The 21082-nt window shown below is 40.5% G+C and overlaps 1 protein-coding gene and 1 non-coding gene across 2 annotated transcripts in view; one reads left to right on the top strand and one right to left on the bottom strand.

Annotated features, from left to right (window-relative positions):
- The window catches only part of LOC113682717 (uncharacterized), a 145868-nt gene extending 132650 nt beyond the window's left edge, over nt 1-13218 (bottom strand). The window contains exon 1 of the mRNA XM_089201586.1: nt 13173-13218. The gene's annotated coding sequence lies outside the window, so the exon portion shown is untranslated. The remainder of the gene's footprint in view (nt 1-13172) is intronic.
- The window catches only part of LOC113670182 (uncharacterized), a 44362-nt gene extending 23280 nt beyond the window's left edge, over nt 1-21082 (top strand). Inside the window, exons 15-20 of the transcript XR_016184729.1 lie at nt 6087-6477; nt 6684-6985; nt 8124-10121; nt 11819-12338; nt 20098-20228; nt 20633-21082. This is a non-coding gene — a transcript (uncharacterized LOC113670182). The remainder of the gene's footprint in view (nt 1-6086; nt 6478-6683; nt 6986-8123; nt 10122-11818; nt 12339-20097; nt 20229-20632) is intronic.

The raw sequence follows: 21082 nt of genomic DNA, 5'->3' as shown, positions 1-21082 counted from the left end.
CGTGGAAGAGGTGTTCCCTTGACACGCCTTCTTTTTACGGGTGCGTGTTGATCAGCAGCCTCCGAAAACATTTTATTCCACGTAAACAAGGCATCGTCGACGTTGTCCTCGTTTTCAACAATATGCCAGGGAATATTCCTAAGATCATCATTAAATAAAGTCGGATTAAAATTCTTATGGGAGCGATACTCGAGTATTCTCGGTTTAGTCTTTGTTGTACTACCAGCTTTAATTATGCAAAATACCAGAAAATGGTCGCTAAGCGGTACCGGAACAACACCAGATTTGACAATGCGGTGTTCATTATTAGCAAAAACCAAGGCGATCATTGTCCGCGAGGTGTCAGTTATGCGCGTCGGTTCTTTTATTAACTGAGTGGAGTTGTAGGCCCGCGAAAAGTTAAGAAGTTCTTGTTTATCTCTTTTGGGCAATTTAGAACTCGCCATCATGTCCGCGTTTAAATCGCCTAGAATTACCACATCCGATTTTTCCAGATCCACAGATGACATACTCTCATGTAGCGAAGAAAGAAAGAACTGAAAGTCAGAATCCGGTGCTCTATAAGCGCAGCAGACGAGTGTTGGCTTGCATTTGTTTCTAATCAACTCAATCCATAGACACTCCTGACCGCCAGTATTAATATCATTCCGCAGGCGAAAAGCCAAACCCTCTCTCACATAGATAGCTACACCACCATATCCCTCTTTAATGCCAGTACAATCCTGACGAACGCACACGAATCCAGGAAGATTAATTTCTGTGTCGCAAATATTCCCATCCAACCATGTCTCGGATAGAGTTAAAATGTCCTCTGTTTTACTGTCGATTCCCTCAAGGCGCAAAGAGTCGGTCTTGTGTACGAGACTTCGTATGTTTAAGTGAGCAATTTTAGTCCACGAGTGTTCCTCATGTCGTCTAGCGTCTGGTAGCCGGGGTTGGACTCGATATCGCCAGCCAGAGCAATTAGAGCTAGGGCGAAACAGGCTCGATAAATGAGCTTACAAAGCATAACAGCTTTGAGCGAATTACTAAACTCTTTATCTCCGGACGGATTCCTCTGTTGACGTAAATTACCCGCAATTTCAGTTCTGCAGCTCACTTTTGAGACAAAATACACATCACTGTCGTTTAGAAAAGTGCTCTTCTGCAGATATAAGGACTTGTAGTTTACAAAAGACACATAAATGCAGAGAAATATACAAATGTTCGCAGAGAGCCTGAGTTTGCATCCGGCCGCCATGCTAATAAGCTAATAAGCTTCGAAGGCAACATTCCAGGAAGGAGCCTCCAAACCGCAACGGCAAGACAAATGCAATGAATTGTCCAAACAAAAATAAAAAGAAACAAGTTCATGTGATACATATATGTTATTTACTGGCTGGGAGGTCCCAGTGAATCTGGTCTTTTGTAACGATAGGATTTATAGTTATCAATTTTAAATGCTAGCGCAAAAAATATATAAAATTCAACGCAGAAACTGAGAGATTTGGACAAGTTCAGGATGCGTAAATGATACCGGTTTCAATACAGTCAGCCGTAAACTGTTGTTATTAGATCATATCTGTAATTAGTGTTAAACTGTAACCGTCACCTGTTATGATCCTTTGTGTGATTGTTATCCACCTGAGCTTTTGGACAGTAATTAATTTTGTAAAAACTAGATTCGAATGATACACTCCAACGGGACACAAGGGGATTTAATGCGGCCTCTTCTCATTGAATTCCTTCAGTTTCTGTTGTGCAATATACAGTACAAATGTCCAAATTGAACGGACTTGGAAAGACTCATCGAGAGCGTATATTTTTTTTAGAACTGAAATTAAAACTTCGCTCGCCCTTTCACCACGAACAAATTGTTTGAGAAAATTCAGAGATTAAATGAATGAAAGTTCCATCGATTTGTTCAACTGTAATAAAAAACCTCACGTCTTAACTTTCTAGATCCTTTTTGTGAACGATTAAAATTAATTGCAAACGGTTTTTAGGCCGCTTGTCAATCAACCTAATGACACTAATGCTTATACAAAAGTAACAAAATAACGTAGGGATAAGAAGGCATTACAATTGAAATGCAATTACATTTGACAAGGGTGGATGATGTCATGTGTTTTAAACAATATCGTTTTTGTTTCTGGTTCAACTGAAAAGGTTGAAAGTAAATGTGGGTGAAAAGTGAAATTTACTGTCTGTTATGTAAATATTGAAAAATCAAGGAAATACTGTCTTAATGAAAACATTAATGTTTCCCTCTTCATCAAATGAGACAAACGGGAACGACTTTTGGGTGATGTAACTAAGCCCAGACTGCCACCGTCGTTTTGGATTTCCGCCTGGGTAGATTTTGGTCACGTGCTAGGCAACGTATAATCAAGAACAAGATAGAATTTCATTTCTTTCGCATTTTATTACGTAATATTTATTTTGAATCTTCAAATTGTCTTGAAACTTAAAAGAAAATTGCTCTTCAAAAATTCACTGAAAATCGGTAGCCAAAATTATTTAAGTGTCGTTTGATTTTCGTGTTAACCTGTAATTTCGTCAGTCGCCGGCACCTTTTGTTGCTTCACACAGGAAAAACACATCATACGAAACTGATGTAATGATCGATTTTGTCCACACGCCATAACAGAAAAAGCTTCTGAACACCTTTAAACTCCGAGCGCTTCGGAGTAGGTGATATTTTTAAGGAATCTTCGGATTGTTTTCAAGTTCAAGGATTGTAAATTATTCAATTCACGAGTTTAAAATGGCAGCGAAAGTTGGGATGTACCCGGCGACTCACGAAAGCGTTACCGTTACCCGTGGGCAGAGATAAGAAAATACGGACCGCGTAAAGAACCAATCAGATTGCAGGATTCGTTACCGTGCCTTCTAAAAAAATAAAACAGAGACAGAAACAACTTTCAGCCGAGATTTGCTGCTTAAAAAGTCAGCTTCCTCAACTGCGGAGCAGGGGAAGATTAAGCAGTACCCATGTAAACTTGTGAACCACGCACATGAACCAGGGGAACACCATGCAGGTGGAGGAGGAGGCCAGAAAAACAAACCGATGAATAAATAACTGTAAATAGATAACTAAATAAGTATAGAGCATGTTTATGCACCGGCAGTAATCAGCATTAAGTGCACAGAGGCAGAACAGTGAACCAAAACTGAGCAAAGAAGCATGTGTCAGTGGAGAAGGGGCAACGCTCCAAAGAAAGATAAATTCGATCTGCAATTATCGGGTTGTGTTTGGAAGTAGAATATCTAGAAAGGTCCAGTATTTTGTTTTTACGTTTTCGGTTTCACTTGATTTTTGTAAAGCGCACTTTGATTTAAAGAAATCGAGAAAGCCGTTCATCTCAGGAACGGATTCTTTTGTTTTGCAGAGCCAGATTTAATGTCTGGCTACGAGGAAACAAAAGTCTAATTGGCATATAGATTTTGCCAAATCTGATTTAAGTCCTATCGCTACAGCTGTTTCTAAAACATAATTATCAGATACAGTTTGACGGTGTTTAAGTTTTAGTAGTAGTCTGTACCAAAAATATTTCGTTTTAAGCAGCTCCCCAAGAGGTGATGGAGACGATCAGGATCCTCATCGCAGAAAGAGCATTTAAGGCTCTCTTCTACTCCTATTCTAACTAGAAAATCGTTTGTTGCAACCCTCTATGCAAGAGTTTGAACTGAAATTCTCTAAGTTTCGTGCTTTTTGTATAATCATAGGCTAACTTATGGGCCGTACTCCAGTTTATGTCGTTTTGTTCTGCTCTACAATCAGCTGCCCATTTCTGCTGACTTTTGGTCGAGGCACGTTTCTTCGCTGCAATAAGTTTTTTCATAAACGAGTCGGCAAGGTTTTGAGACTTAATTAACGTTGTCGGAAAGCTTTCATATTTGTTGCTGATGTTTGTATTGAAATTCCTTCTGCATGCATTCCACAGAGATTTTAACGTGGAAATTATTACGATGTATACTAAAGACTGTACTACTATTTTAAATTTACTTTGAAAGTCTTGTAGAGTAAGAAAGTTGTTCTCATCATTTTTGAAATATTTTACTTTGCCAATACTATGGCCATGCCATGCTTTTAATATTAAGGGCTGTTCATCAGTTTTAATAGGTGAGTTGTGCCAAATACTTTGCTCTAGTAATTGACTTTTGGAGGTTATGCATTCCTCAAAATTCGTTTCTGACCATAATAGTAAAATTTCTTTTATTAATTTTACCGAGCTCTTAAAGATTTTTTAAGTGTCTTGTGTTAAGATTCCCCGTGAAAGGCAAGCTGTTACCAATCCTCTCTAATTCTCGATCAAAGAAAAGTTTCCATTCGCCTTGGTTGGCTGCATCTACGTATTTTGTGATCCACGTGGCTTTTAGAGCCTTGCCAAAAAGAAAGGTTAAATATCAAACATTTTTAGACCACGTTCCGCATAGCCATCAATCATTACACTTCGTTTAATTTTATCACCTTTTCCATTCCAAACAAATGAATAGAAGATTGTGTTTATTTCATGAATGATTTTCTCACTAAAGCATAGGGGTGTCATAATGTAAACGAGTTGTGAGGCAACAAGACTTTTTAAGACCGTGATTTTTTTCTAAGAGAGGTAGTCTGCGATGTTTCCAGTTATTTAAAATATTTCGGACTTTTTCTCATGTTTCAGTGCAGTTTAAAAGAACAATAGCTTTGGAACCTGTCGATAGCCATGTGCCCAAGCTTCTAGCTTCATTCTTTTGCCATTAAATTTCTTTCCGGGTGGAGATTTATGCCCTGTCTGCTGCAGAGGACAATCCAAAGAGCTTTGGTTTTCTTGCTGTTAAGTTTGAGTCCAGAGGCCTTGCTAAAGTTTTCAATTGGGAGCAGCTGTTAGGGATTTCTTTGATCCATCTAATATTAACGTGGTATCATCAGCATACTGACCTGTTTTTATTTCCTTGCCTTTGACAGATATACCTTAAATATTCTTATTTCCTCTTATTTTTTGTCGCAAGAACTTTAACTGTCAAAAGGAAAAAACGAGGTTAAGAGGGCAGCCTAACTCTATTGATTTTGAAGTAAGAGCTTGCCCAGCCGTTTATGACACAACTTTCTATGTCACCATAGAAACATTTTATCCAGTTCGCGAAATTTTGGGCAAAGCCGAAATATTCAAGAGTTTGGAAGATAAAGGGCCATTCAATTGTATAAAAAGCGTTTTCAAAATCTAGAAATAAAAGTAGTCCCGTTTTTTCCTTTTGCGTACCGAATGACATTTCCAATTAGCAGAATGTTTTCTCCTGTAAACCAGTTTTTTTCTCATGAAACTAGTTTGATTAAGTTGCTACCAGACATTCTTCCTCTGTTAAAAGGCCTTCGCATGATATACGTTCTTCCTCGTTAAGAAAAGTATTCCTCTCACGATCCAAGAATTCAGAGGTTGCTATTGACGAAAGTGAAGTGACATTGGATGTATAGAGCTTCGTATAAAAGGATTGACATTCACACAATATTGTCTACATGGTCTGAAGTAACAAACTCATTATCATTAACTTAAAGCTTGTCCATAGTTCCTGGCTTGTAATGCCGTTTTCCCAGGCTTAAAAAACATTTTTTAAATTTTTTTTTAAAAAAATCTTTATTGAAACGGCTCCGTACCGACTCCTTAACAAAGACCCAACAGACCGGCTAAGCCGTAACCTCACTGAGTGGACAACTATCGGAAACCATCTGTAACAAGATCAAACCTAGGCACAAACAGCCACCCAGGATCTACGGCTTACCTAAGATATACAAGCCCAACACACCACTAGGACAAATTGTATCATGTATTAACACCTTTGCTTACGATCTATCGGCATACCTAGCTAATATCCTGTCCCCCTTGACAGACAAGTCAGACTACTCAGTTACTGACCCTACGCACTTCGTGTCAACCATCAGTCATGAAAAAGTGCGCGATAATAGGTCATGGTATCTTTTGACGTAGAATCCTTGTTTACAAACGTACCGATCGAAGGTGCAGTTCAAGCCGCATTACGAAAACTTGAGAACGACAGCGATCTTACTAACCGCACGAACTTAACACCTACACAAATTGCCGACCTCTTGAATTTCGTCTTAGGATTGACATATTTCCAATACAACGGGTCGATTTATGAACAAAAAGACGGAGCAGCTGTGGGAAGCCCTGTTTCTGCGGTTATAGCAAGCATCTTCATGGAAGAATTTGAGGAACAAGCGATAAGAAATGCTACTTGCAAACCTAAGATCTGGAAACGATATGTAGAGGACACTTGTAAAGTCTTATACCGGCACCATTTGGACGGCTTTTTACAATTTCTAAACAGTCAACATCCTATTATTCGTTATGCCATGGAAATCGAGAAAGATAATACCATTCCTTTTCTCGACACAACGATTACAAGGGATTCAGACAGTCTTCTCACCATCACTGTCTACAGAAAGCCCACCCACACTGACCAGTACCTAGCTTATGATTCACACCACCCTCAGTCAGTGAAGCTTGGTATTCTTAAGTGTCTATACGATCGAGTCAAACCCCCACAAAAAAACCGTCAGTTATCTCTGAGGAAAAGAAACACTTGTCATCAGTACTTGTTACTAATGGTTTTCCTTCCTCATTTGCACGAAAACTCGCGAAGACAACAAAGAACCCGCGCAGGAATTTAAATCTACTGCCGTTCTCCCTTACATAAAGAGTGTATCTGAGGTTCTTCCCCGCTGCCTACAACATCACGGACACAACACTTAGGTCTAACTTAGTACCACCTAAAGACGCCCTGGAACCATCAAAACAAGACAGTGTCGTTTACAAGATTCCGTGCGATTGCGGCAAAGTGTACATCGGTGAAACTGGGAAATCTATGCGAGAAAGGATAAAAGAACATGACAGAGATATACGGTTTGCTCGTACTCAGACCTCTGGGGTTTCGGAGCACGCTGACGAAAAGGGGCATATTCCTATTTGGAGCAAGATTAAGTTGATCGTAACCCCCACTGGTACACACCTAGGGTCAGAGAGGCTATCCACATAAGACTTCATCCCAACAACATCAATAGGGATAGCGGTATCGACATTCTCGAAGCTTGGATACCCACGATCAAACAACACAACGGCCGATTTATGAGGACCTATGAGGGAACACCATATAACGACCGGAATAATAATGAGGATCGAAATGCACCAATAACAGCCTACCAACGTGCTACAAATAGCGACACGTAAACAATCGACCTCATCGCCTAATGAAGACTAGCAGTATTGCATTCGAAACGTCGCGATCTACATCATGAGTGACTCTATCGTGAGACAAACGAACAAAGTTCATCTCCTATTTTTAATTTTATCCCTTACATTATGCCAATTGATTTTAGATCTTAAGATAGGACCTTTCGTGCGGGATTCAATTTTTTTTCAGTTCACTCTTTAGGCCATTGAGTTGTAATATCTGCACTTTTTCTCAATTCGGCTTTTGAGCTGCTGTCTAGATCCTTTTCTAGTGAAGCAATCCATCGTTCAATTTCTGTTTCGCTTCGTTTAGAAATTTTATTTTTGTGTGCCGCGTACGACGTACGACATAAAAGTGCAGGGCTAACCGTGTTATCTCCTTTGAAGTCATCTTTCGCCATCTTAATTGTTGTTTTGATCAGGTTGACATAATCAGTTTCAAGTGGAAAGGAAGTGCTTAATTTCCAGAAAGCTGGTCCTCTTTGATTTGTATGGAGCGATATCTTTAAAGTAACCAGATAGTGATCTTTCTTGTATCCCGGAGAGATGTCTATTGAGTTTACGCTCCCGAACTTCCTTTGACTAAGTAGAAAGAAGTCGAGCCGACAGTGGATCTGCGGTTCCCTCGGTCTCCAGGTATGTCTGTATTCATCTGGGTTGAGGACCCTCCAAGCATCGAGTAAATCAAGATTTTCTAAGAAATCCTTGATAATTTTTTTAATTGTTTTCGTGTGTTTTGGGGAGGCCACGTTACTTGTCTTTTTCAATATCTGATACGAGATTGAAATCCCCATCTATGATGACATCGTCGCAATGAAAATCCGAAAGAAACAATTCCATAATAGGAGTCAATGATACTTTTTTTTAAAGAAATTGAAAAGGGATAAAATTAAATAAATTTTGTTTTAGCAGAACACAGTCTCGAGGAAGCTGACGCAAAAAGATTCAGTATTGATGTGCGAGAGAGATTACGTGAAGTGAACTATAAAGATAATGGCTACATACTTGTCGCAAATAAGCTACCTGGCCTGTACAGAAGATCACCTCAACTATCTTTTTTCAAAACACTACTTCGGTTGCCGTGTTTGATTTATTCGACCCTGCATCTAAAGTAGACGGCCTGCATTATGCCTGTAATGAGATAAGCGACGCAGTGCGCGCGACAATTATTGTCGTGCGCACTGCGAACACCAATGATGATTTCGAAGAAGTGACACCCGATAAAGCAACTTGGATTCTTAGTATAAAGAAATACCGAAAGGAAACTGGATAAAGTGTTCCAAGGATTGTCTGTACCGAGCTTTATCAGCTTTGAAAGAATGCTTTCTTTCAGGTAAGCTTGTGTGCGTTTTTCTGTCTAGCGAAGAATGCAGTTCCTGAGATTGCATGAAAGCACTTTCAAACTTGGAAAGTAGTTGCGTTACCACTCTAAGTGAAGCTACTGAAGTGGCAGAGGTTTATCCAAGCCTCTAAACCTGCTCCTCAGCGGGAACTGAAGGATTGCTCCATAACTGGTATTCCCTGGAGCTTATTGAAGGAAATCGTCCGTGAAATGATGGGGCCTTCCAAGTTTGAAGAACTTGGAGCCAAAACGGAACTTTCGTATTCCACTGGACAAGGCAAAGTGGTTCTTAACAAAATCATAAACTCTTGGAATGATTTAGAAGTATACGGCCCAAATCCTCAGGTGCCCATGTTCGCAGAGGCTATTGGAAGGGAGCGAGATGAATTTTACAAAGGCGCTCAGGCCAGTCAGATTAATCTAATGCAAAACCATACCATCGCTCGAAGTCTTGAAAAAGAGGTAACTGCTAAAGTTGATAAGGCGCTGAAGTCTTTGTCTAAAGAAAACATGGATGCCAACTACTACGTGAAGACTGTAACCGTTCCCTACGAGCCAGGATCTGGTGCAACTACTCTTTGGCGTAAGATCGTTCGGAACCAAAGAGAGGACTATCGCTGCGCTGTGGTAAGAGCAGTAACATCTTTTACGGATTTTAAATTGACAACTTCCAGCGCATTGCATATGACGAGAAGAATTCAAACTATTCACTTCCTGTACTTGTTCTCGTTGACAACTTTCCAGAGAATGATGTACGTCATTCGACAGATTAAATCATGAAAAGAAGGGCAAAATGTGTTGTGCTTACTACGCTGCCAATCTGGAAATCAGCAGCTAAGACATAGTTTGAGATAACACCCTTACGAAAGCTCAACGACACGGAGACGAGTCTTGTTAAGGACATCTTGATTAATATTATGAGCGACAGCCAGAAAAGAAGGGAGGCTGAGGAAGTCCTGGAGAGAGAAAAAAAGGGTCATTTTGTTTAGTTTGGAACTTTTTGGACGGGGCTACGTTAAAATAGAAGAAAGGCTTCAAAGTCACATTCATAGCATCCTAATGACTTTCTTGAGTAACTCAGAGAGGACGCACAAATCGATCCTAGATATGTGTTGTTTCCTCAACAAAATACAGTGATGGTTGTGTTGTCCTCCCTAGTGCAGTTGCACTAGGCTCTTTGCATGATACAAATGCAGACAAACAAAGCGCAGCGATTAAAGAAATTAATGAAGTACTTGGAGGACTGCTCCTTTAGGAATAGAATGAAACCAATGGATATTATGGTTGGCGCCCCGCACTTCCTCTCGTTGGTGACGTGGTTACATCAGGGATAAGTATCGAATATACAGCTATACGTTGTCTTGAAGAAGCCTGCAGTGGAATGGCATACACGATGAAGTCTCTGAGGTGTCATGTTTTCCGACTGTATCTTGATCGAAAAAGATTAACCGAACCTGTCTTCTTAGAGGAATAAGCCATAGGCGATGGCACAGTCGGTGCTGATTTAGAGAACGAAGTCTTCGGATGGTTTACGGTCAATTCGCCCGAAAGACATCTCGCCCGAAGTAATGTCGCCCGAAACCAGGGTCATTTGCCCGAAATTCATATTCATGTCGCCCGAAATCCTAAGTCATGTCGCCCGAAATTTTATCGAGTGTTTAAACTTGAAGAAAAGTAACATCTTAAGCAAATCGGAAGGAATAAACTCGTAAAATGTTAACTCGTGAAACTCAAGTTGTTCGTTTCGCTGTCGTTTGATATCACGGAGATAGTAATCCTAAAATAGAACACGAAAATTAAAAAAAAATTAGTAATATCAGTTACAGTAGGGTTCTAACTGTTGTTGTTTTATTTGTGGAAGCATTCTGTTTCGAATGAAGGTTCACATCACCACGATTGGAAAATTGGAAAACGCCGTCATCTTGAATACAGCACGTGCTCAAGAATCATCACATGGTTGCCAAGCAAGACTGTTATGTTGGTGTTGATCCATTGGTTGTCTACATACTATACCAACTCATAAAGCACGGGGTTGGTCGCTTGCAACTTCAGCCTCTGGAAACTCGCTGGAATTTCTTGGTGGGGCAGGTAAGGCAGCGCCATGAGCATCTTAACACACTGGTGGATGCCGTCATCATTGCTGTATGCCACAGCCAGACCAAGCTTTTGAACCTGAGAAACATAAAATTAACATAATAATTCAAATAAACCAAAACTGTAGCAAAAGGGTAAAATTAAGTGAAATTTTGATCAAGAGAAAGGGTTATCCGAGTTCCAGTTTTACTAGTTTTTTGGGATCTACATAAGTATATGTTGGATAACTCACCTTCTTATAATCCTTCTTTTTGCGGAACGACAGCAATACATATACAAGGGGCACTTGTTTGGCAGCATCACCGGACCTGACGAACGCACTCACTGTCAACAGTTCGGTAAATTGCTGGCGGACAAGTTTGAATGTTCCGTCGATGTACCATGTCTTCGCCTTTGAAAGAAGTTCGAGCTGCTCTGCAACCGCAAATACCAGATGTCGCCGGTTCCTTGCTTCGACGTCTGCTCGTAGGAAGTCTTCGGGCAGGTGAGTCTCATCCAGGACGAATTCTAGGTCGACTGGATCTTCAGGCCTATGACGTTGTCGCTGTCTGTTTTCCCGTCTGGCGATGTAACTAGGTTTGGGAAGGGCATCACACGGGGCGGAGTTGAGTTCGTCCAAGAGCACCTGTAAATGGAATAAGAAAGAAAACACAACGTAAGATTCACCTTCCGAATTTTGAACAGGTTATTTGTTTAGCATACTCACCTCTTCGACGATTGCAGAGGCCGGCTTGAAAACATCCTGTAATGCCTGCTCCTTCACAGCAGTGAGAATCTTGATGGCGGTAACGGCACCAGTAGCGGGGGAGTTGGGCCTGTTTTCCCGTCATAAAGTGTCCATTCCTTTCTTTCAAAGTAGCCCTGCAATAATTCCCTTTCGGGCGCACCGCACACTGCCAATAGATGGTCTCTTTCCCGCGCTCCTTAACATTGTAGGTGAAGCACTTTGAGTCAATCAACTTCTTTTTTCGATGGATGGTCCCATCATCTATTATTCGGTCGGTTAACTGCTCTGGGACCGGGTCGACAGAAAGGATAGTTGGCTCGGCTAATGATTCTTCTTCCAATACAGATGGTAGAGGCCGCTTTGCAAACAACAGAGATTAACGAGATTTGACAGTAATTCTCATATTTGTGCTTGTGTCCCTTTTTGTGAATTGGTGTAAAGTTGGCCATTTCCAGTCTATTGGCAACAACCCGGTGCTGAAGCCTCTTTGCCTTCGTGGGCTTGGAAGCTATAATGACATGTTGATTTGCTCCAAGGTGAGTCTTCAACTTAAACAGAAACCTCCAGTTCAAGAGCTTGACAACGTTGTTAGCGAATGGGTACGAAAGTATCCAAATTTGGAATGGGCCCACCTTTTTTACTACATGATTCACTTTCCAATCCCAAATAGATCTCTTGCACCTTGCAATGCAACAGCAAGGGAATCTGTCGAAAATTGTGGTAGCATTGTTCGAGAAAAAGCAGGTTCAGGATTTGGGAAATCCGGTGGTGAGTACTTTCTTGATGAAGGGATTGGCCCCGACGCCATTCTAAGTAGCCAGGAGTTTCAGTCGTTAGAAACCAAATGGAAAACCAAGACGGAGTTCTGGAAGGCAAGGATTCTTCTGAGAGGTTGGAACAAGTGGAAGGTCGGAAAGAAGTTGGCAGTAAAGGCATTATTTCGTACCAAGGAATCCAACCAGTGCTTTCAATAACACCCGGCACCCGCCGGAGCTCCGGCGGGTATTCGGTCGTGAATCGCCGGATCCACGTCCAAGTCAAATTTACAGAACAAAAAGGTAAATAAATAACATAAAAAATAACAGTCAATTTAGTACTAGAGTATTCACTCTATAGTCTTTGTTTGTTAGATTCATTCTTTCACTAGCAGTTTTCTTTCTCTGCTTGTTTCGTGTGTTCTATAAAAGTTAACCACGCTCGAAGTAGAAGTACTGTAGCGTTTGCGGCGACCAAAAAATCTAGTGTCTCAAGTCCCAAGGGGCGTCGCTCCAAACGCGGTTAACGAGGTGCTGGGGACTAATTTACAGATCGATATTACGAGCCAAAGTAGACTGTTCGTACGAATTTTTATTCTTGAAAGGCAATCAACCACGAACCACAATCAACGACGAAAAATCACGAGCAATTGCACAATCAATCAATCTATCGATCGTAAACTGAAACAACAATGCAACGAAGCTATATCAATATAGTGAAATGTCGCGGAATGCATAATTAAAGAATCACGTGTAAAGAATTGGACCTAAATGTCGATAAAGAGATTAAAAATGACAAAGAGCAAATAAAACAGTACAATGTACAAAGGTTTCGATACAAATTACAAAAATTTTAGGTGGCTGGATAACAGCCCATTGTTCTTATCTAGATAGTGGGCGTTCACTTGCATTTGGTACAATTTTGGCTTTTAAATCTTAAATCAATCGCGAATACTACAATACAACGGAATAACTGTTCGTATATTATCGCCCAACACTGAAAAGGTAGACTAGAAAAACAAAGTTACAAAAGTACTCACATATCGGTCCCGCTTGTGCCAAAGGTTGAGAAATCGAGAAAGAGCGAAAGTTTGTCAAGACAACTAAAAAAACTTAAGAAGAACTGATTAAAGGGACGCTAAACTAATCTTTTATATGCGCGTGGTGACGTCGAAAGGTCCAATTACAAAACCAATAGAAATGCAGAAAAAACAGATAAACATTGTAACTATGTACGTATCTAAGATCATTCTGAAATTAGTGAACTAATCAATAATCAATAATAAAAATGAGCTTTCTGGCTAGTGTCCTTAACAAGTACATATCGTCGGTTATCTAGATAATTTTCAAACAAATTTGTGCTGAACTAAAATCATGAAATACTTTAGATAAATAAAACAACAGTAGTTCTTCTCAGCTGCTGGTTAGTAAACAAACTTAAAAATCAAAATTGGTTAAAACAGCTTAAGACGCTTAACCTAGGCTTGGTTGTGAAGAGAAGTACAGAAAGGCCATTAAACACTTTTCATCTAAAATTTTGTATAAAAAAGCTGCATTGGCTGAGAAACCAAAGATTACCTTGTTCTACGCTAACAGGACTATTGTTGACGATCCGCTGTGAAACACGAGCCATGGGGACAGCTAGAAACATTGGCTGATTGATTAAATTCAACTAGACCCTGTGAGCAGGGTAACTGGGATACCTGGATGGTACTGGATCCTTGGAATCAAGTGTAGTGATACTACGGGTGTCGGACTAGTACACTGAAATAGTGCGCTCAAGTCTGGCTAAGGGCATACACCTATTTCAAAACATAGGCATGCTATGCATGCAAGAGTTACTTTTTTGTAGGGTGGGTGGATTACTTGAAACATTGTGAGTGATGTCTACATTCTTACAAAAGGAGAGAAGAATATTAATGTGGGAAAGAACGAAAATGTCGAATTACCTCACTCACAGGTATTTTGTGGTAGATAATGTGTGTTTTGCGAATAAATGTAACCAAAAATAAACCGTATTGGTGCCACGGACACCTGTTAGTACAAGAGTTTTGAAGAGTTTTTACGTCTGGTATATAATACATGTCATCTTACAGCTTACCGAGCGTCACGCAATCGCTTTTCTGCAATCCGCCTTCACGATTATTTGCACTATTGTGGAATATTCCTGGCCCATTTCTTGATGAAAATCGATCGCAATATTATTTCAAGCCTTCAATATAGTCTTCTTACTTTGCGCGCGAGTTGGTCGGTGTGATGTCTGTACAGATTTTATCAACGTAATAAAAGTAGATGATGTGAACAACAGTGATGGTAAAGCAAGCTTAAAACGGCAGAAATCGCCAGAAAATACAACGGATACACAGGGTATGAGTAAGTTTTATTGATTTTACGAGAAAACTGTTCATATTTCGAAATTTGTATCGTTGTAAATCGACCATACTTCGTTCCCTGTACTATTCCTTATAACGTGCAGTTCCTCTCGTAACTTAACACCGAGTCACACAACGCGTGACGCGTTCATGAATTAATCGTTGGCTTTTTCTCGAGACGTGAGCTTGGGCCGCTTGTGACAAGACAATTGCGTAAACAATATTTAACATAACATTATAGACAAAAAAACACAGGGTTTTGGATCACGTATTTATTAAAAAAGAATATCCATACAACTACAATGAAAACAAACATAAGATTCACCTTTCTGATCGTGAAATTAATACCATTCGTACTGTTATCGTAGCTACGTTCCTTGCCATCAAGTGAATCCAACATGTCGTCTTTCTTCACAAGCAGTTTGCATCCCATATAGTTATGTTCTTCAGTCTCACGGTAGTAGCGTTGTTCAATAGATTGCATAGAGTATATGCAGTTTGGTTTCAGATTTCAGATTTTGCTTTTTACAACAAGTGAACGTTTTTCAACTAAGACATTGGCATACTTGGCATACAAGACATACAAGGCATTCAATGCTTTCATGGCTTTCAAGCGTTCGCGATTCTGTCCGATCCAAAATTACCGCTCAATAACATCTTTTTGTGTGGATTGGCCGCGAACAATACGACTTGTGTATGCGTCTATAAGTATTTTGAGCGTTTGCCCCATAATGCTCCAGATGATCGTAATCCAATTACGTTGAAATACAAAACGACTGACAAAATAGTTTTATGGGCAAAAATCTCGTGTTCGTCATGTGACCCGGCCCTGTCCGTGCATGACAACGTCAATCATCATCAAGATAGCACGCGTGATCAGCATGTGAACACCTCATTGGATCACAGTTAGTTGCCATGGTGTTGAGGGCCCAATGACCTCTGGGTACTATTGCGCAATTTTTCCATTTTGTGGCGGAGGAAAAAAACAAAACAACTAGACCCTGTGAGCAGGGTAACTGGGATACCTGGATGGTACTGGATCCTTGGAATCAAGCGTAGTGATACTACGGGTGTCGGATTAGTATACTGAAATAGTGCGCTCAAGTCTGGCCAAGGGCATACACCTATTTCAAAACATAGGCATGCTATGCGTGCAAGAGTTCCTTTCTTGTAGGGTGGGTGGATTACTTGAAACATTGTGAGTGATGTCTACATTCTTACAAAAGGAGAGAAGAATATTTATGTGGGAAAGAACGAAAATGTCGAATTACCTCACTCACAGGTATTTTGTGGTAGATTACGTGTGTTTTGCAATAAATGTAACCAAAAATAAACTGTATTGGTGCCACGGATACCTGTTAGTACAAAATGCAGACAGCAGACCGGATACAAAATATAGACTGCACACTGCAGAGTGGGTACAAAATGCAGTCTAAGAATCTGAAGAGTTTTTACGACTGGTATATAATAACATGCCATCTTACAGCTTACCGAGCGTCACGCAATCGCTTTTCTGCAATCCGCCTTCACGATTATTTGCACTATTGTGGAATATTCCTGGCCCATTTCTTGATGAAAATCGATCGCAATATTATTTCAAGCCTTTTATACAGTCTTCTTACTTTGCGCGCGAGTTGGTTGGTGTGATGTCTGTACAGATTTTATCAACGTAATAAAAGTAGATGATATGAACAACAGTGTTGGTAAAGCAAGCTTAAAACGGCAGAAATCGCCAGAAAATACAACGGATACACAGGGTATGAGTAAGTTTTATTGATTTTACGAGAAAACTGTTCATATTTCGAAATATGTATCGTTGTAAATCGACCGTACTTCGTTCCCTGTACTATTCCTTATAACGTGCAGTTCCTCTCGTAACTTAACACCGAGTCACACAACGCGTGACGCGTTCATGAATTAATCGTTGGCTTTTTCTCGAGACGTGAGCTTGGGCCGCTTGTGACAAGACAATTGCGTAAACAATATTTAACATAACAACATTATAGACAAAAAAACACAGGGTTTTGGATCACGTATTTATTAAAAAAGAATATCCATACAACTACAATGAAAACGAACATAAGATTCACCTTTCTGATCGTGAAATTAATACCATTCGTACTGTTATCGTAGCTACGTTCCTAGCCATGAAGTGAATCCAACATGTCGTCTTTCTTCACAAGCAGTTTGCATCCCATATAGTTATGTTCTTCAGTCTCACGGTAGTAGCGTTGTTCAATAGATTGCATAGAGTATATGCAGTTTGGTTTCAGATTTCAGATTTTGCTTTTTGCAACAAGTGAACGTTTTTCAACTAAGACATTGGCATACTTAGCATACAAGGCATTCAAGGCTTTAATGGCTTTCAAGCGTTCGACTCAATCCGTTCCAAAATTACCGCTCAATAACATCTTTCAGTGTGGATTAGCCGCGATTAATACGACTTGTATATGCGTCTGTAAGTATTTTGCGCGTTTGCGCTATAATGCTCCAGGAAATCGCAATCCAAATACGCTGAAATACAAAAGAACTGACCGAAGAGTTTTATAAGCAAAATCTCGTGTTCGTCATGTGACCCGGCCCTGTCTGTGCATGACAACGTCAATCATCATCAAGCTAACACGCGTGATCAGCATGTGAACACCTCATTGGATCACAGTTAGTTGTCATGGTGTTGAGGGATAACACGCGTGATCAGTATGTGAACACCTCATTGGATCACAGTTAGTTGTCACGGTGTTGAGGGCCCAATGACCTCTGGGTACTATTGCGCAATTTTTCAATTTTGTGGCGGAGGAAAAAAAAAAAAAAAAAAAAAAAAAGACGACAAACTAGACCCTGTGAGCAGGGTAACTGGGATACCTGGATGGTATCGGATCCTTGGAATCAAGTGTAGTGATACTACGGGTGTCAGACTAGTTTACTGAAATAGTGCGCTCAAGTCTGGCCAGGGACACACACCTATTTCAAAACATAAGCATGCTATGCATGCAAGAGTTACTTTTTTGTAGAGTGGGTGGATTACTTGAAACATTGTGAGTGATGTCTACATTCTTACAAAAGGAGAGAAGAATATTAATGTGGGAAAGAACAAAAATGTCGAATTACCTCACTCACAGGTATTTTGTGGTAGATTATGTGTGTTTTACGAATAAATGTAACCAAAAATAAACTGTATTGGTGCCACGGATACCTGTTAGTACAAAATGCAGACAGCAGACTGCAGACCGGATACAAAATATAGACTGCAGAGTGGGTACAAAATGCAGACTACGAATCTGAAGAGTTTTTACGTCTGGTATATAATAACATGTCATCTTACAGCTTACCGAGCGTCACGCAATCGCTTTTCTGCGATCCGCCTTCACGATTATTTGCACTATTGTGGAAAATTCCTGGCCCATTTCTTGATGAAAATCGATCGTAATATAATTTCAAGCCTTCAACATAGTCTTCTCACTTTGCGTGCGAGTTGGTTGGTGTGATGTCTGTACAGATTTTACCAATGTAATAAAAGTAGATGACGTGAATAACAGTGATGGTAAAGCAAGATTAAAACGGCAGAAATCGCCAGAAACTAGAGACATTGGCATACTTGGCATACAAGACATACAAGGCATTCAATGCTTTCATGGCTTTCAAGCGTTCGCGATTCTGTCCGATCCAAAATTACCGCTCAATAACATCTTTTTGTGTGGATTGGCCGCGAACAATACGACTTGCGTATGCGTCTAGAAGTATTTTGAGCGTTTGCCCCATAATGCTCCAGATGATCGTAATCCAATTACGTTGAAATACAAAACGACTGACAAAATAGTTTTATGGGCAAAAATCTCGTGTTCGTCATGTGACCCGGCCCTGTCCGTGCATGACAACGTCAATCATCATCAAGATAGCACGCGTGATCAGCATGTGAACACCTCATTGGATCACAGTTAGTTGTCATGGTGTTGAGGGCCCAATGACCTCTGGGTACTATTGCGCAATTTTTCCATTTTGTGGCGGAGGAAAAAAAAAAAAAAAAAAAAAAAAAGACGACAAAAAAACAAAGTCATTTTATGACTGGGCTACCACAGGTATCCCAGTAAAAAAAAAAAAGACGACAAAAAAACAAAGGCATTTTATGACTGGGCTACCACAGGTATCCCAGTAATTATCTTGTGTAAACATTTAAATGAACACTTCTGCAGAAAACAATAATCCTGAGGTTTTTCCAGGAAATAAAACTGGTGGAATTCACAGCCGCAAATCTTTAATTTCACCCAGTAACGAAAAAAGGAAAAAGCACAACATAAAACAAAACAAAAACTTGCAATCACAAAAAATGCGTTCAGCGTTCGAAGCAGGAGACTGAGAGGTTTGTTTCCAATTTCAAGCAGAAGAAACCTCTGTAAACAAAGATCACACGAAGAAAGGTTTGGATCGTCGCCTTAGAATTTGAGAACATATGCAGGCGGAAATTTGATGCACACAGGATATTATTTAGGGCCTGTTTACATGGAGGTGGGGGACCCCAGGTAGGTGAGGTAACCCGCCTAGCCGTGGTCGAAAAATAAGACGTGTTTACATGCAATCTTACAACCCCGAGGTTGCTGTTGCGCTTGCAATTAAGGAGTTTGAGCAGAGGCGTCCCAAGCTTACATCTCAAAAAAGACGAAAGATTAATTCTCGGACACATATGCATTTATTCATGAAAGCGTCACGCGTTGTGTTACGCAGTGTTTGGTTTTGCGAGGAACCGTTGACTTAATACGTTATACGGAATAGTTTGGGAAATTAAATATGGTCGATTTACAACGCTAAATACTCCGAAATGTGAAAATTTTACACTCCTTGTGTGTCCGTTGCGGTTTCTGGTGATTTCTGCCATAAGACTGCTGGGAAATGTAGTTTTAAAACATACACGTTTCGCTTTTGAACTTTTTGCCATGAACGCGACCCCTGTTAGGCGAGTTACCCCACCTTGACACGTTTACATGGCAAATTGTCACCCCGGCTGACAGAGTAACCGTACCTGGCAGACTGGGCAACCCGCCTATCATGTAAACGTGAACAAAATAAAATAAGAAATTATATGGACAGGCGGGTTACCTCACCTACCTGGGGTCCCCCACCTCCATGTAAACAGGCCCTTAATTTTATTTTTGTTGACTGCCTATTGAAAGTTTCTAGTATTATGCGATGTTGGATGGTTAACAGCATTCTGGGTCTTTCTGTGACTTTTTGGAAGCTGAAATGAGGCCTCAAACACCTGGAGGTCTTTTAGATTTCTTTCAGGCGACTTTTACCTTCATAGACAAGGTTTGAGTAAAAAACTATTGATATTGGACTCTTTGTGTGAAACTCAGGCAGCAGGTTTGCACCTCAGCAAATGGAAAATTTTGGTTAGAAATAAACAATCAGTTGAACAATTGTTACAAAGGAGGAGACTAATATTAAATAATTATTTACCAAAGTTTGCCACAGAAAACTCTGTTTGAAGCAATTTTGCTCTAATGGAACTAGTGGGCTGACAAGATCGAATTTTTTTTTCATATTATCCTCCGGCAGGTACTTTACCAAGGTAGCCAGCTACTCCAAATCTTATTGAAAGCGCTGATCCAACTACACTTCGATGACACTCTATCCCAACGAAAGCAAGGAAGATCTCTGGTTTTACGTTGGTTTCACACTCGCTGGGCCCTATGCATATGATCCAATAGACAACGACAAATGCACTTCTTTGCAAAAAGAAATATAGGGTACGACGCTCATGACAACATTCCGTCCATTAACTTAAAGGTTTGACAACAGAGACAGATGGAACCTTCCTTCTTGTCACCCTGGTGCTGGCAAAAAAACGAACGAACCTCATAAGGTTTACCTCGGGTAAACATTCGTGCCATCCAAAGTGAGCGGACTTACACCTCTCCAGGTGTACGAACTTGAAGACATGACAGAAGATCCGATGATGTCTCGGAATGGGGAACAGACGTCTCAGACTTACCACAGCACATTAGTTCATCATCTCTCCCTGCTAGTTATTATTTGCCTAAGGCAAGACGAAGCTCAGGCTTGAGTATGTCAGCGTTCGCTTCGCCAAAGGAAGAGGCAAATCAGCAGAAACATTTTTTGGCAGCAGGAAGCTGAACTGAACCGGAACGAGCTAAATTGAAATCGGTAAAGGGAACCAGGGGTAACGAGAAGAGAGAGTTTCCCCTAGAAGCGTAGATTTAGATGGAAAACTCCATCATGGAGCTTTTGTTCTTGGACTTCCAAAGTCGAAAGAGTGCACACGACACAACTCCACGGTGGAAACTTATTTCGTCAGAGGCTGTAATTTTGCACGTGGTTGGATAGGAGACACTCTACAGTTTGTTTGCAACAGGTTTGCAGACGAGAACTGGAAGTTTTGCAAAGAAAAGGTCAGCCGTAACGAGTTCATCTGGAATCTGGGCCCATACCCAACCATTAGTGGCGAGATCCGGAAGAAGAAGAAGGGTCCGGTAAAGGATCAAGCTTCGGGTATAGTTCTTGAAGAACTATTGGAGGGCAAAGCTATGCTGTCTGATGGTTGCTGGGGTTCCACTATTGGTTGA

This window comes from Pocillopora damicornis, chromosome 3 (genome assembly GCF_964200805.1).
Source record: "Pocillopora damicornis chromosome 3, jaPocDami1.2, whole genome shotgun sequence".
In the NCBI taxonomy this organism is placed as follows: Eukaryota; Metazoa; Cnidaria; class Anthozoa; order Scleractinia; family Pocilloporidae; genus Pocillopora; species Pocillopora damicornis.
This window is presented reverse-complemented; position numbering and strand designations above follow the sequence as displayed.